The sequence below is a fragment of the Lissotriton vulgaris genome, chromosome 10, assembly GCF_964263255.1.
Source record: "Lissotriton vulgaris chromosome 10, aLisVul1.2, whole genome shotgun sequence".
Taxonomy (NCBI): Eukaryota; Metazoa; Chordata; class Amphibia; order Caudata; family Salamandridae; genus Lissotriton; species Lissotriton vulgaris.
The window spans coordinates 802,974,816-802,990,843 of record NC_141698.1 but is presented as its reverse complement, the minus strand read 5'-3'; the positions used below and the strand labels follow the sequence as shown (position 1 = coordinate 802,990,843).

Here is a 16,028-nt window from a genome sequence, read left to right as displayed (position 1 = left end):
AGGTATAATGGTGTGTACATTTCTCTCCCTCTAGAAGGTTGGAATTCTACCCCCGCCGCCAGGACAGGCGGGGGAGTAGGATTACAAAGGGTTTGACACCAAACACAACATATTTCAATGCAGCCCTTCCAAAGTTAGCATTCACCACGAGGTTATGATGCACTTAAGAGTATATGGTCTAGCTGCATCACAGAACAGCCCCAGAGAATAGATTCCGAAGGCTGCAGAGGGGTCCTGCTCATGCATGGGCACCCTGTCACATGAAACCAAGCACCCTGCCTTCAGGATTGATAAGGCCTGCCATAGGGGTGACTGATAGATTTCTATGTGCCGTGATTAAAGGTAGATATAGGTAACCTATATCTTAGTAAGGGGTGCATGCACCACCTTACCCAGGCTACAGTAGCAGTCCTGTGGTGTCATTTTGAAAGGCTTCCCAGGGGTGGCATAATACATGCTGCACCCCCTGGTAGGCCTCTGGGGTACCTATGCCTCTGGGGTACCATATACTAGGGACTCACAAGGGTACCCCAGTAACCAAACTGGAGTGTACCTAAAGTACTTGCAATCAATTTAGAGAGGAAGCAGCTAGGCTATGGTCCTGGATAGCAGGACCCCAGCTAGACTAAAGTCGAAAAACAGAGCAACACCAGCAAAAAGTGGGGGTAACCATAGTAAGCAGATCCTACTCTCCTACAAACAGGGTCCCTGCCTAATCACGCTTCTTAATTTTTATGCCCCTAATCAGACACAAGACCCTTTCCTTAGGACATTATTGCAGGAACAGCTGACGAACAAGAGTAGTGACATAGTTCACGTTGGGGCCTTGAATTTGGTATGGGACCCTCAGCTAGACCGTACTGCTACCTCCTTACAGGGCACAGTTGTGATGTCTGCAGTGCTAAAAAAAGATATTGAAGACCTGGGCTTAGTGGATGCATGGAGGTATAGGCCCTCTGACTCCCGTGGTTATTCTTTCTATTCGCTTGTACATATATACTCCAGAATAAATCACCTCTTCATCACTCACTCCCTGCTCCGAGAGTTAGAAACTGTCTCCATCTCGGACATTTCCATCTCCGATCACGCTCATGTTGAAATTGTGTGGAACTGGGGTAGGAACTTGCAAAAGGTCCAGCCGCATTGGCGATTTTCTGCGCAACTTCTCAGAGACCCGGCAGATGTTGCTGAGATCCAAAAAGGGATCACAAACTACTTTGACCTCAATGACCTTCTGGAGACCTCGGGCCACACCCTCATGGATGTAGTTTAAGCCACTATCAGGGGAGTAATTTCCTCCATTGCTATTGCTCGTGCGAGAGAGTCCCAATTGGTTGAGGCAGGTTTAACTTCGGAGCTTAAAACTATTGTGTGCCTCGATCAATCCACTTCCTCCCAACGCAGTAAGAGGCAGCAGGCCATGTTGAACCCATAGAATGAATAAATAAGAGATGTGCTTGCTTGCCCTAGAACAGCATTACTCCGCGGGGGGCGTTTAGGTGGGAGCACTTCTAGCTCATAAATTACACCAGCAGCATGCTTGTAGACATATAGCTAAGATTAACAGTGACAATAGGTGCCGGAGAACTGCTGAACAGACGAACAGCAGGTATTCCATGGCGTCTATCAAACTCTCTACTCTGGGGAAAACACCTCATGTGAACTTATAGACTCCTATCTTAGCTCTTGTGCCAGGGACCCTATGGACTCATCCCGCACTGCACTCCTAGAGGCCACTATTACCCTTGCTGAACTGCAGCAGTCTCTATGGGACTTACCAATGGTAAAACGCCTGACTCAGATGGGCTACCCGTTGCTTTCTACCGAGCCTTTCTTCCCCTCATCCAGGACCACATGCTAGCTCTCTTTAATTCTTTCTCTTCCAAAACAGGTCTCACCTCGACAAGGACTGCAGCGGAGATTGCCCACATCCCCAAACCCAGTAAAGACCCCTCTCTCTGCACCTCCTATCACCCCATTGTTCTTATAATCACAGATGTCAAGATCTACACCAAGATTTTGGCAAATTGCCTGGTTGGCTTCATTCGTAATCAGCAAAGGGTGGATAACATCTGTTGGTTGCTCTTCTAGTGGAGAAATCCCATCACCATGATATCCCTGCCTACCTTCTCTCGCTTGATGCGGGGAAGGCTTTTGACAGGGTTAGTTGGCCATTTCTCAGAGCAGTGCTTTCAAAGATTAGTCTTGGGCCAGGCATGCTTTCCTGAATCCTGGCCTCATACGGGTCCCTACTGCCACCATTCGAGTCAATGGCCAACACAAAAGCCAATTCACTCAGCGAGAGGCACTCGACAGAGGTGCCCACTCTTACCCTTGTTGTTTGCCCTAGCATTGGAAATCCCTGGCCATCACTACCCGTCAGATGGAGTTCATCATAGGCATCCCTTTTGGCAGGGGACCTCACAAACTAAGTTTTTTTGCAGATAACCTATTGCTCACTCTAACCCGTCCTGCAACCTCTCTCCCTGCAGTGGTTCATGCTTTGACTGACTTCGAACAGTTCTTTAGCTTTAAGGTCAATATGTCCAAGTCTCAAACCTAAAATCTCATGATACAGAAACTGGACCTCCGCCATACAGTCCCTCGCCCCCTTCCAATGGGCCCCTTATGCCATCCGATACCTAGATCTCAACCTGACCTCCACCTTGTCGACCTGGACGAGAGCTAATTGGGCATCCTATTTAAAATCTATCTTAGATGATTTTTGTCGATGGAGGGCCCTGCATGTGTCCTGGCTGGGACAGCTCAATGGTGTCAAAATGTCCATCCTCCCTAAGATTCTCTACTTGTTTCAAACTCTGTCAACTTCCATCCTCCACGATGACATTATCCGCCTCCAGCGAGATATCCACACCCTTGTCTGTTGGGGGAGCAACCCAGCTTCTCAAACTCTACTCCCTAGGGATCAGGGGGGTCTAGCCTACCCCAACCTCCTTGAATATTACTGGGCGGCACACCTCCGTTTCATATCTGAATGGGTGGTGAGGAAGAGTGAGAAGCACTGGTTCCACATGGATCGGGCGGTCGCCTGCACACCCCTTTAGGACCTTGCTTGGCTCCCTAGCCATGCGTGGCCACGAAGTGCCTATATTGCTACCCCTACCAGGATGAACCTTGAGATTTGCGACAAGATTGCATTTAAACACGGTCTTACCACATTTCACTCCTCAAACATTCCACTGGCTCACAACCCGGATTTAACCCTGGCCCTGGAGACTCACTCCATCCCCAGCTGAGAAGAGGAAGATTGTTGCATCTTGCGCGATCTGTTTGAGTGACCGTCATTAAGACATATGAACAATGCAAACAGGAATTCCAAATGCCTGTAACGGCTCGGCTGCAATACTGTCAGCTGCGCCACAGAGTGCTATATCCCCCAAACGCCCAAGGGGCGACAAGGCAAATTACCCATTTTGAGACATTGGTCAGGGCTTATTATGGCATGAGAGGTTTGATATCCTGCACTTATCAGGTCCTCCAACACTCTGGCCAAGCGCTTCTGCACGCATATCAATTACAATAACATGCTGACATCAATGAGGGTACCTCCCAGAAACAGTGGGAAACACTGCTAATTTATCCCCAAGCTATATCACAGTATACCACAGCGTAGGACAGCATGCAAAATTATGACACAGTGGTACTATATACTGACACACCTTAGCACCATTTATTGCACCACATCTCATCTTTGCTGGCGTAGTAACTCGGCTCCTGGTGATGTTCAACACATATGGTGGGTGTGCTCTGTCATTTCCACTTACTGGAAAGAAATCCTAGGCCACATTAAAGGTGCGCTGGCCTTCCCACTACCTGTGTCTTACACCACAGTTGTTTTGGACATTCTCCCCCGAGAACTAGAGGCCATGACACACACAGATTGGCGTCTCGCAGGCCATATGTTGGAAGCTGCGAAGCAACTCATAGCATTCCATTGCAAACAATTCTCTGCTTCCCCTAAGGCCCTAATGTTTTCATGCCTCTGGGGTAGGGCGTTATGGCCATGGAGCTTCTGTCACACAGGATTGCATATCCAGACACTAAATTTGCCTGCATCTTGCAATCCTTGATCGATTATATCACAGGCCTGGAATATACATGCTTTACTCCTCCCAAGCTTAAAGCGCTCCAACTCTTGGATTGAGTTGCACCCAGAATGGATTGACGCAGGCCTGGAGCCTCTTACATGCCCTTCATATCCCCCTTTCCACCCACCTCTCACTCCAGCCCATTCCATTTTACACCTCTGTCCCTTCCCATGAGGACACTAGACCCCTTGATATTAGGTGCTTATAAATACTGCCTCTTCGAACTTTCGTGTTTTGTTGTTTGAGTTCCATTGTTTTGCAATAATCGCATCTTTATGCGAAGAATACATGCCTGCTTGGATGTCTTGCTGTCACCTTTTTATCTATGCAAATGTTATCATTGCGCACTTGTTTTGCATACTGCTTAGACTGAATTCTTGCTGTTCCTACAGTAATTCATCTAGGGAGCTATACAAAGTAGTTAACACCCTTATGACAACACCTACTTATGCAGCAAGCCCTCTGCCCTCCACTGAACGATCCAACATGTTTGCCACTGCTTTTATAAATAAAGTCAATCAATCATAGCATTTATAAAGTGCACAACATACCTGTGAAGGTCTCAAGGCGCTGGGGGGGGGGGGGGGGCGGGGGAAGCTGCTACTATTCGAAGAGTCAGGTCTTGAGAAGTCTCCTGAAGGTTAGGAGGTCTTCGGTCTGCCGCAGGTGGATGGGGAGTGTGTTCCATGTCCTTGCAGCGAGGTGGGAGAATGATCTGCCGCCGGCGGTCACTCTTCGGATGTGGGGGCGGTGGCGAGGGCGCAGTCTGCGGAGTGGAGCTGATGGGTGGGTGTGTAGAGGCTGAGTCCGCTGTTGAGGTACGCTGTTCCGGTGTTGTGGAGTGCCTTGTCTGCGTGGGTGAGAAGTTTGAAGGTTATCCTCTTGTTGATAGGGAGCCAGTGCAGGTCTCTCAGGTGGGGTGTGATGTGGCTGCGGCGAGGGATATTGGGGATCAGGCGTGCGGATGTGTTCTGGTTGTGTTGGTGCCGTTTCAGGAGTTTGGCCGGAGTTCCTGCGTAGAGTGTGTTTCCGTAGTCCAGTCTACTGCTGAGGGCCTTCTCGTTTCGGTGGGGATCCACTTGAATATCCTGCGAAGCATGCGGAGGGTGTTGAAGCAGGAGGAGGAGAAGGCGTTGACCTGCTTCATCATGGAAAGAGTAGAGTTGAGGATGACCCCTAGGTTGCGTGCGTGGTTGGTAGGTGTAGGGGATAGTCCTAGCGCAGTTGGCCACCAGGAGTCGTCCCAGGCCAAGGGGGTGGGTCCGTGGATGTGGACCTCCATCTTGTCCGAGTTCAGCTTCAGTCGTCTGTTTCTCATCCAGTCGGCAACGGTATTTATTCCTTCGTGGAGGTTGGTTTTGGCGGTGTGTGGGTCTTTGGTGAGGGAGAGGATCAGCTGGGTATCGTAGGCGTAGGAGATGATGTTGAGGTTTTACCGTCATGTGACGTGGGCGAGCGGTGACATGTAGACGTTGAACAACGTTGGGCTGAGGGATGAACCTTGGGGTACGCTGCAGATGATCCGGTGGCTTCAGAGCAAAAGAGGGGGTGGCAGACGCTCTGTGTCTTGCCGGAGAGGAAGGAGGTGGTCCAGTCCAGGGTCTTCTCCTGGATTACGGCGTCATAGAGGCGTGTTCGTAGTATGCAGTGGCAGACCGTGTCAAAGGCGGCTGACAGGTCCAGGAGAATGAGTGCAGCGGTATCTGCGTTGTCAAGCAGGGTCCTGATGTCATTGGTGGCAGCGATGAGGGCAGTTTCGGTGCTGTGGTTGCTGCGGAACCCGGACTGGGACGGGTCCAGGATGCTGTTCTCCTCGAGGAAGCTTGTCAGTTGTTTGTTGAAGGCCTTTTCGAGGACCTCCACCGGGAACGGGAGCAGGGAGATGGGTCGGATGTTCTTGAGGTCCTTGGGGTCCGCCTTGGGTTTCTTGAGTAAGGTGTTGATCTCTGCGCGCTTCCAGCTGTCTCGAAGGAGATGTTGATGGTTTTCCAGAGATGGGGTGCGATAGTGCTGCTGGCTTTGTTGAAGATGTGGTGTGGGCAGGGGTCTTCCGGGGATCCGGAGTGGATGGTGTTCATGATCTTGATGGTGTCGTCGTTGATGTTGGTCCAGGAGAGCAGGCGTTGGTGCAGGTGGTGTTCGTGGGAGCGGGGGTCTCAGTGATTGCCGGGGTGGTGATGGCGTCGAAGCTGTTGTGGATGTCTGCGATCTTGCGATGGAAGAAGGTGGCCAGCGAGGTGCACAGGTCTTGTGAAGGTGTGATGTTGTTGGTGTTGGAGCTGGGGTTGGAGAGTTCTTTCACAATGTTTAAGAGCTCTTTGCTGTTGTGTGCGTTGTTGTCTAGGCGGTCTTTGAAGGAGGTCCTTTTGGCGGATATGATGATGTGGTGGTGTCTGTGAGTGGCGTTCTTGTGGGCTGTGTAGCTTTCCAGTGTTCGTTCACGGATCCAGTTTTTTTAGATTTTTCTGCAGGTTCGCTTGGAGGCCTGGAGGTCTTCGGTGAACCATCTGGCTTTCTTGCTGGTGTGGGTGTTGGAGGGCTTCTTGAGCGGGCGAGGGTGTTGGCGCAGTCGTTGATCCACTGTCTGAGGTAACGGGCTGAGGCGTCGGGGTCGGTCGGTTCTGCGGGTGGGTCCTGGGCGAGGCTGGTGGTTAGCTGGTCTTCGTGACTTTGCGCCAGTGGCAGCGAGGCATCTGCTGGGTGCGGTAGTACGTGGTGGGTTTCCGAAAGGTGAAGTGGATGCAGCTTTGGTTGATCCAGTGGAGTTCGGTGGTGCGGTTGAAGAAGACGTGGGAGCTTGCAGAAAAGATGGGGTCAAGCGTGTAGTGTAGTGTAACCAAACATACCTAGAACAATGGTTTCTATGGATGTTAGTGTTAAAAGCAGGCAATCCAGTATAAAAATAGAGAGTTCCTAAATAAGTTACCTTGATAACTCTATTGGGTGTTACTGAAATATAAACTAATAACCTAGTTAATACGTAGTAGCCTAAATAAATAAAAAGATGAGAAATGTGGAACCACGAGGTCTCCTTATTAGAAGCGGTATATTGTGTGGAAAAGACCATAAGATCCCTCACGGAGTTGTCATGAATATATAGAACACGTTAAATTAGACCAATGTATTAATGACCCGACTAAGATGGCGCACACCAAAACACAAGAATATGACAAAGGGAGACTAGGAATCATTCGAGCCCTTTCCAAGATGGCGCAGACAAACCTAACCGGAAACTATGTTAATCTCTTCCGGATCGGCAAAGGGGCGAAAGTGGTAGCAGCGGGTATGTGGGACAGTATTTAAGATCACACCGGCACTGGCGGGCTCGCAGGCCGTGTAAGGGGAGAATCGGCAGGAAGAATCCATTGAAGGAAGACCGCATCTCAGAGGAGGTAAGCCCTATGGACGGGCATTTAAAGAAAATACCGGAGATAGTTAGGACGCGCGGAGGGCTGTTAATTGCAAAACGCTAAGGGAGCTCACACGCCCAAGACGCGAGCGAGCAACACTACGGGACACACGGGTTGTAGGGAGATATAGCTGAACGCATTTAAAGAAAATACCGGAGTGAGTTAAGACGCGCGGAGGGCTGTTAATTGTTATTAGCAAAACGCTAAGGGAGCTCATACGCCTAAGACGCGAGCGAGCGACACTACGGGTCACACGGGTTGTAGGGAGATATAGCGGAACGCCCTTGTGTGAAACCTAGAGATTTCCCCCTTTTTGCAAAATGAGCAGAGATACGTACATGCTAGAAAACGGCCATTATCGAGAGTATCTAAAGGTTAGAAAAGGGAACCTCTGTGATAACAAAGGATGTATTTTTCTTTGATGTAGCGATTGCCACAATTCAGTCAGCAAAACGAAGCCATACGTATGAAAGGAGACACATAAGAAGATTCGAAAGGTAGCCCCTGTCCACAAAACACTAAGGTCAGTCAGCCATATCCATTTAAATTATCAGTCTAACCAAAGGGACAATAAAATAATAATAAAAAAACTGATCAGTTGTTATTGTCTCCCAGATTGGACAGAAATCAAAATCTAAAAGATATACCAAACCTGCGCCCCCTTTGCCGAAAAAAACGAAAATAAAAGCACAAGAAAAGGCCCATTCAAACGCTAAAGACAAGATACTCTGTGGTAAGAATGGTTTTAATCTATGATACTTTCATGTGAAACAACTAAGAAATATATGTACCAATGATAATATTATCTTTAAAACAGGGAGTCCACAAGAACAAACTGTAGTATTATCTAAGCCAGAAGGAAGAACCATATACAGGACACTTGCAGCGATATTAGTGGTAAGAGCATCAGCGGACAAATGCCATCAATCTATACTTAGAAGGAGTTAAAACCAAAACGTGACATTCCCTTTCCTCCGCAGGTGTTATATTGGGATCATTTACATCGACCACTAACGTAAAGGTGTGGTAAAGGCTTTGCACGGATTTAATTGGAAGGTAAAATCCATATATAGACTAGATAATGTTAGGTCCAGAAAAAGCACAAGTAGGTAATATCACTAGGACCGGTACCTACGCACAATGAAAGGGACGATTATCGTCAGTGTCCCCTAGAACCTTGAGAGATAAAATACAACCTAGTGGACATGTAAAATTATTCCACTGTAGATAATTTTTTATGTAATAGATAACACAAAATGTTTAGGATATAGGCTCATGGTGTCGCCAACTTCAGGTGTGAATTGATGTCTCCCATTTAATGTCTCAACTAATTGTATATAGGGTAATGATAAATACTCAAGTAGAGTTAAACCCTGGTATAGGGATACAGGTATAGGAATATGATATTATATTTTTTTTAAATTACAGATACCCTGCACACAAAGAAGAATGAAAGGATAAAACGATTTCTAAGCTGGTCCTGAGGAAGGTGGTCATATCCCACCGAAACGCGTAGACCTGGCGTTAGGAAACTTTTAAGATCTTTTGTTATTTCCAAACTTAGAGATTGTTTTAGAATTTGTAAGCGTGTGAAACTGTATGAATGTGATGTATGCGAGGGACTTGTTATGTGTGTTAGGGGTATAGTTGATCTTACCGTATCTTTACACTTTGCACTTTTCAGAACAAACAAATACATGATTTGATTGCATAGATGATGATAATTGAGGTTACATTGTATAAAGTATTTGGATTGTAACAAATGTTAATGAACTGATGAATTACACTTATATAACTAAAAAAAAGGATTCTGTAAAACGTTTTAAAAAAAGATAAATAAGATAATTGTTTTAAATAATTTTGATAAAATTGAAAAAAAGAAATAAAAGAGATTCAAATGAAAAATATGAGACTGTTATTCCTATACTAAATGTGAACTTTGATGGTTAAATTGTGAGAGCGAAGCCTGAAAAGAAATTATGATCTGACCATGGGGGAATTTTGATAAATTGTGATATACAGCGTATTCCTATCTCTTCCCCGGTCACCAAAATATACATAGAGGGGGTCCCGACATTTACACTATAGTGTTCACGGTTTTTGAACTGTGGGATATAGAACTATAACTAAGATTGGAACTCTGTCCCATCCTAGTTTGTTCAACATTACTGAGAGACACTGTTGCACCGTGCATGGTGGCACCATTGAGATATAGACTGTTAAGTAGCAACTGATGCAGACCTGTTGAAAACTTAAACACAAAAGTGACTAGGAGATCCTGTACCAATATGGACAAATTGGAAACATTTGGATTCTTGGACGAAGAATTCAGCTCCCTATTGGGACTAGTAACCAACGAAAATAATCCTGCAGGTACAACATTAGGAGACAACAGTGAATGGCAAAACCTTCTAAATCTAAAAAAGAAAATGAAACGTATAGAATCACATGCATTCTATATGCTTGCATACTTGAAAGAGGGAGTTATCCCATCAGGCCTCAGGGTCCGCAATGCCCCAGCCCTATTCATTGAAGTTCGTAAATTCCTGGAGCGGTGGTCCCTGATTTCAAACCGCTGCTCCAGAGATTGGATGATGTTAATCATCGAGACGGTAAAAGATCTCTTAACATCACTTAGCAAAGAAATAGAGGAACTGGAAGGTAAGCTAAAAACATCAAACGCAGTTGAAGATGCAAGAAATAAACTTGAAAAGATTCAGTCAGAGATGAAGGATTTTGACACTTATCTAACTAATAAGAAAACTGAAAAATTAAAAAAGGATGTTCGCTGGTTTACAAAGGAAAAGATCTATCCATATTTAAACCCCAATTACTATCAAGGGGGGCACCAAGCCAGTCATAATCCAAATTATGACAACACCTACAAGAGAAACTATACTAATTTCTCAGATACGGGCTCCTCTGACTCAGATCCAGACTATTATCTGGACTCAGGGAGAGGACGTTACAACTCCAGACCTCCGTACAGAGGCAGACGGGGTTACCAGAACACTCAGTCTCGGGGTTTTTTATCGAGAGGCAACTACAGGGGGAGGAACGTACATTGGCAGCAGGACACAGGAGATCATCAAACGATGAGCCCTCAACCTCAACAAAGATATGTGAAGACGAGGAACCAGCAATATTGGTGGTAAACTCAGGAGAAAATAAAAACAGTGACAGAGTAGGAGATATAATGCCAATTTACAATCTATCGTCCTCTGATTTAAACAAAGAAGAGCTTTCTGTCCTAAGTCGTGGCCTATCATTTGTCCCCTGTGCCCCACTCAATAAATTTAAACTTCACGAAGACCTATTTGCGTTCTTCAGGAAAGTTAGGCTGAAAAAGTATTTTGAAGTTAGAACTAGAGAGGATGAGAATCTCAACCTATCAGGGTGTAAACCACCTTCCAGTTTTACACCAACTTTAGATACAATAGGACCGGAGGTCCAGATCTTTGAGCAAATGGTTCTAAAAGATATCACTCGCCTTCTCACAGGAGTAAATAAACCTAACTTTAACCTCACAAAACAGGAAAACTTGGCTCTCAACAACATCGAAAAAAATAATGCCTTGATCATAAAACCATGTGATAAAGGTGGGGGGATCACAGTTTTTGATAAGAATGTTTATGATACAAAGATGCAGGAAATGCTGAGTGTAGAAGAACACTACAGGCCGGCCCACCTTAGAGAATTACAACGACTTACTACAACAATAAGAGAAATGACTAATAATGCATTTGAAGAGGGATTCATCTGTGAGGATGAACTAATTTTCTTGAATAAAACCAATCCAGTAACCCCAGCTCTGTACGGTCTGCCTAAGACTCACAAAAATGAAGTCAACCCCCCAATGAGACCGATTATTTCTACCATAGGTTCGAGCACGGAACCTTTGTCGAAATATATTGATAAATTTCTGTGCCCCCTGACTCAAAAATACGAATCATTTGTCCGTGATACGGGTGATATGATTGCGAAGGTAGAGGGCACTGCTTTTGATGCTAGGAGTGACATACTGGTAACGCTTGACATTGAGGCATTGTATACCAACATACCTCAATGTCAGGCGCTACAATCAGTGTCCTCGCTCTTGCAAAGATACCCCGACAACCGACCGGATAGATTCATCCTACAATGTCTGGAGGTTGTCCTCCTAAATAATTTCTTTGATTATGATGGTGCCCTTTACAAACAAGTGAAGGGCACCAGCATGGGGGCATCTTGTGCGCCGAGTATAGCGAATGCCTATATGGGCGAGTGGGAATTACAACATGTGTATAATGAAGTCGCCCCCTTCTTTGAGAATGTGCATTTATGGCGACGTTTCATAGATGACATTTTCTTCATATGGCATGGTACAGAAGAACAGTTGCAGGATTACATAGGCTGGTTGAACTCCAGTGACCCTAATTTGAAGTTTACATCCAACTACCACACGGAGAAGGTGGAGTTCCTTGATATCGAGATAAATGGAAAGAGCGGGAAGCTAGAAGTAAGTCTATATAGAAAACCCACCGCCAAAAACACTATATTACAGTTTGGCAGTTTCCATCCACACTGCCAAAAGGATTCCATTCCCTTTGGCGAATTCCTTCGGATTCGCAGGAATTGTACTAACTTAACAGAATACCAACGCCATGGAACAGACTTGAAAATCAGACTGCTCAATAGAGGTTACCCACATCGCCTAATTCGACAAGCCTTCAAAAGAGCTAAATATTTTGATCGCGACTCTCTACTTAGCGGTACAAAAAGAAAATCGACAGATCGCATTACTTGTGTTATTAGTCATTCCTCTCTAAATTATAAAATCAAAAATATAATTAACAAAAACTGGAGCATATTAGAAACAGAGGAAAGTGATAACTTTAGGACAAAACCCCTAGTAGCCTATAGGAGGAATAAAAATCTAAGAGACCGGCTGGTCCATACTAGGAATAAACAGAAAATAAGGAGCAATCAGAGTTCAATCACAGGACAAAACCCTGTACTAGGTAACCACAGATGTGGATCGTGTCACGCTTGTGAGGCAGCAATTACAACCAAACTGATTACTTATAATAACTTTGAAGTAACCCTGAGATCACTAACAAACTGCAGGAGTAGTAACGTTGTGTATGTAATCATGTGCCCTTGTGGCCTTGCCTACATTGGAGAAACAGGCAGGGAGTTTCGCCTCCGATTTAGCGAACACAAATCTGCAGTGAGATTGAAGAAAACATCAGCACCACTAGTACAACATTGTATAGACCTAAATCACAATGAAAGTGATTTGCGGTGGTGTATCCTTGAAAAAGTCCAACCCCGATTAGGTCAGACAATGGAATACACTCGGAGAAGACGCGAGTGTTTTTGGATTTATCACTTTGATAGTGTACGTAAAGGACTGAATGAATAACATCTCATGGCTTGTAACCAAACATACCTAGAACAATGGTTTCTATGGATGTTAGTGTTAAAAGCAGGCAATCCAGTATAAAAATAGAGAGTTCCTAAATAAGTTACCTTGATAACTCTATTGGGTGTTACTGAAATATAAACTAATAACCTAGTTAATACGTAGTAGCCTAAATAAATAAAAAGATGAGAAATGTGGAACCACGAGGTCTCCTTATTAGAAGCGGTATATTGTGTGGAAAAGACCATAAGATCCCTCACGGAGTTGTCATGAATATATAGAACACGTTAAATTAGACCAATGTATTAATGACCCGACTAAGATGGCGCACACCAAAACACAAGAATATGACAAAGGGAGACTAGGAATCATTCGAGCCCTTTCCAAGATGGCGCAGACAAACCTAACCGGAAACTATGTTAATCTCTTCCGGATCGGCAAAGGGGCGAAAGTGGTAGCAGCGGGTATGTGGGACAGTATTTAAGATCACACCGGCACTGGCGGGCTCGCAGGCCGTGTAAGGGGAGAATCGGCAGGAAGAATCCATTGAAGGGAGACCGCATCTCAGAGGAGGTAAGCGCTATGGACGGGCATTTAAAGAAAATACCGGAGATAGTTAGGACGCGCGGAGGGCTGTTAATTGCAAAACGCTAAGGGAGCTCACACGCCCAAGACGCGAGCGAGCAACACTACGGGACACACGGGTTGTAGGGAGATATAGCTGAACGCATTTAAAGAAAATACCGGAGTGAGTTAAGACGCGCGGAGGGCTGTTAATTGTTATTAGCAAAACGCTAAGGGAGCTCATACGCCTAAGACGCGAGCGAGCGACACTACGGGTCACACGGGTTGTAGGGAGATATAGCGGAACGCCCTTGTGTGAAACCTAGAGATTTCCCCCTTTTTGCAAAATGAGCAGAGATACGTACATGCTAGAAAACGGCCATTATCGAGAGTATCTAAAGGTTAGAAAAGGGAACCTCTGTGATAACAAAGGATGTATTTTTCTTTGATGTAGCGATTGCCACAATTCAGTCAGCAAAACGAAGCCATACGTATGAAAGGAGACACATAAGAAGATTCGAAAGGTAGCCCCTGTCCACAAAACACTAAGGTCAGTCAGCCATATCCATTTAAATTATCAGTCTAACCAAAGGGACAATAAAATAATAATAAAAAAACTGATCAGTTGTTATTGTCTCCCAGATTGGACAGAAATAAAAATCTAAAAGATATACCAAACCTGCGCCCCCTTTGCCGAAAAAAACGAAAATAAAAGCACAAGAAAAGGCCCATTCAAACGCTAAAGACAAGATACTCTGTGGTAAGAATGGTTTTAATCTATGATACTTTCATGTGAAACAACTAAGAAATATATGTACCAATGATAATATTATCTTTAAAACAGGGAGTCCACAAGAACAAACTGTAGTATTATCTAAGCCAGAAGGAAGAACCATATACAGGACACTTGCAGCGATATTAGTGGTAAGAGCATCAGCGGACAAATGCCATCAATCTATACTTAGAAGGAGTTAAAACCAAAACGTGACATTCCCTTTCCTCCGCAGGTGTTATATTGGGATCATTTACATCGACCACTAACGTAAAGGTGTGGTAAAGGCTTTGCACGGATTTAATTGGAAGGTAAAATCCATATATAGACTAGATAATGTTAGGTCCAGAAAAAGCACAAGTAGGTAATATCACTAGGACCGGTACCTACGCACAATGAAAGGGACGATTATCGTCAGTGTCCCCTAGAACCTTGAGAGATAAAATACAACCTAGTGGACATGTAAAATTATTCCACTGTAGATAATTTTTTATGTAATAGATAACACAAAATGTTTAGGATATAGGCTCATGGTGTCGCCAACTTCAGGTGTGAATTGATGTCTCCCATTTAATGTCTCAACTAATTGTATATAGGGTAATGATAAATACTCAAGTAGAGTTAAACCCTGGTATAGGGATACAGGTATAGGAATATGATATTATATTTTTTTTAAATTACAGATACCCTGCACACAAAGAAGAATGAAAGGATAAAACGATTTCTAAGCTGGTCCTGAGGAAGGTGGTCATATCCCACCGAAACGCGTAGACCTGGCGTTAGGAAACTTTTAAGATCTTTTGTTATTTCCAAACTTAGAGATTGTTTTAGAATTTGTAAGCGTGTGAAACTGTATGAATGTGATGTATGCGAGGGACTTGTTATGTGTGTTAGGGGTATAGTTGATCTTACCGTATCTTTACACTTTGCACTTTTCAGAACAAACAAATACATGATTTGATTGCATAGATGATGATAATTGAGGTTACATTGTATAAAGTATTTGGATTGTAACAAATGTTAATGAACTGATGAATTACACTTATATAACTAAAAAAAAAGGATTCTGTAAAACGTTTAAAAAAAGATAAATAAGATAATTGTTTTAAATAATTTTGATAAAATTGAAAAAAAGAAATAAAAGAGATTCAAATGAAAAATATGAGACTGTTATTCCTATACTAAATGTGAACTTTGATGGTTAAATTGTGAGAGCGAAGCCTGAAAAGAAATTATGATCTGACCATGGGGGAATTTTGATAAATTGTGATATGCAGCTTTGGTTGATCCAGTGGAGTTCGGTGGTGCGGTTGAAGAAGACGTGGGAGCTTGCAGAAAAGATGGGGTCAAGCGTGTAGCCGGCGGAGTGGTTGGGTGTTGTGATCAGTTGTCTAAGTCCGAGGTTGGCGAGGCTGGCGATCAGGGTGGAAGAGTTGGAGTAGTTGTTTTTCTCGAGGTGGAAGTTCAGGTCCCCGAGAAGGATGTAGTCCCTGGAGGCGAGGGCGCGTGTGCTGATGAAGTCAGCGATGGAGTTGCTGAACTGAGCCCGGGGTCCTGTGAGGGTGGTGTTGGGGTTGGTGTGGATCTGGAAGTGCAGGTATTTGGCGGTGCTGAGGGTGTGGTCGGTGTATGTTGAGATTTTGAGAGTGTTCCTGTGCATGATGGCAATTCCTCCTCCTGCTCCGTTGGTGCCGTTCTTGTGGGTCATCTTGAAGCCTTCGGGGATGGCTATGGTGGTCGGGTGCTGAGGAGGGGTTCAGCAAGGTCTC

The 16,028-nt window shown here is 44.7% G+C and overlaps 1 protein-coding gene across 2 annotated transcripts in view; it reads right to left on the bottom strand.

The window, feature by feature from the left end:
- The window catches only part of LOC147688813 (ATP-binding cassette sub-family B member 5-like), a 973,135-nt gene that overhangs the window by 239,506 nt on the left and 717,601 nt on the right, over window positions 1-16,028 (bottom strand). The window lies entirely within an intron of this gene.